This window comes from Pistacia vera, unplaced genomic scaffold (assembly GCF_008641045.1).
Source record: "Pistacia vera cultivar Batoury unplaced genomic scaffold, PisVer_v2 Contig857, whole genome shotgun sequence".
Classification (NCBI taxonomy): domain Eukaryota; kingdom Viridiplantae; phylum Streptophyta; class Magnoliopsida; order Sapindales; family Anacardiaceae; genus Pistacia; species Pistacia vera.
Genome location: NW_022196731.1, coordinates 184,904 through 186,702, shown reverse-complemented (window position 1 = coordinate 186,702; position 1,799 = coordinate 184,904).

Here is a 1,799-nt window from a genome sequence, read left to right as displayed (position 1 = left end):
AACTCGACTTCGCCTTCTCGAATACCGTCCAAAACGTTCGAAAAAGGCCCAAAAAACCAGTCAAGACGCCGGAAACCCACCGGAAATACCAAAATTCATGCCTATTCCAAAAATCTATATTCTGAACTCCTCAAAACCCATCGAAACTACTCGAAAGCTCAAGAACTTCAATATATCTTCCAAAAACACAGCAAAATCTACCAAAATAGACAAAGAAATGTAGAAACATCACGAAAATGAAATATTTATTGTGAAAGGAGCCAAAGTCTGCCGTGAGAAATTGTCGTCGTTGAAAAGAAACTGAAAACGCAGAAAGAAATTTTTTTTTTGTTGTTTTGCAGAAAAACAGAGAAAAAAAAAGCAAATGGGAGACGAACGGCCTGCTAGTTTGTTTTTTAAGGGAAATCTGCCAGATGAGGACACGTCGCATTCCCGATTGGCTGGTAGTCAGCAACTCTTCATTTTCCCGCCTCGAAAACAATGGGTCGATCCCCACCGAACACGTGGCAAGCATCCATGGCACCTAGGAGATCGTGATGCCATACGAGAGTCGTACTCGATCGCCCTGTCATACCGACCGAGCCAGCACACTACTCACGCTTGGTCGGCCAGCCAAAACGACCCTATCCGAACTCCCTACATTCGAAAGGTAGGAGGCCTTGTCCTTTCACCCCTCCATAGCGGAAAAACGGACAGGCAGTGGTCGAAACTAGCATATTCACTCTACTCGATCGCTTGACCCTCCTGACCGACTTAGCCCTTGACCCCTGAAGGCACTCAAAATTCCCCACGCTTTTCTAGCCTAGAAGGCCCGGTCGACCGATAAGTCAGTATGGAACAGCCCGGTTCGAGCCCTCAGAATAAGACAGGAGACCTCGCCCATTCATCCCTCCGTAGCAAACGAATGGACAACCTATAGTCGAGATGCCTCACCCACTCGATCGCTCCAGCATCCCGACCGAGTGAAGCTTTTTAGCAAGCTTATTAACTCGTTCGACCCGGCATGACGAGTGAATACCCCGTCTTAACTCACCTTGCTAGTCTAACGGATGTACCGAACGACCGCGTGAGCACTGATGCCTAGTTCTGTCCCTTCAGCTTGTCGCACCGATCAGGCACACCGCAACGATGGCATACTCTGGGTCAGGAGTGGATACCAAACGATGTCCAAACCAAAAATCACCCGCAACGGTCAGATCGTCCACGCCGATGATCGTTCATCCATGAAGGAAGACCGAGCTCGCCTCGAGCGCTACCTACTCTCTGACTTAAAAGACTCTTAACTCAGAGAGTGGGGGAAAAACTGTTAGGGCCAAAAATCGTCCTTGGCCCAAATAAGAAAACATGACCACTAGTGAAGAAAAGACCGGGCCCAGTCCTAAAGAGGCCCAAGCCAGATCAGTCCCATTTGATACGAGATACGGTCGACCCAAACCCTCTGGGCACGGGCCTCCCAGTTCCAGTTCACTTCATGGGCCTGTAGGCAAGTTCCAAGTCTACGGCCCACTGATCATATTCCTATTCCTGATCAATCTCCTACTCGAAGTCATTTTCCTATTCAGAACACTTTCCTACATGAAGTTACTTTCCTAATCAGAATCACTTTCCTATCCGGACATTGGTGAGACAGCTTACCACGGCCCTAATTCTTCTAGGGTTTGCATCAGAGTCACATTAGGACTCCTACTCCCACCAGGATTGGGAGACCAGACAGTCACTATATAAACAGAGGCCCGCCGTCTCACAAGGGACACTACATTACACCTTCACACCCAAAGCTCCTACTTGAGAGCTTTACA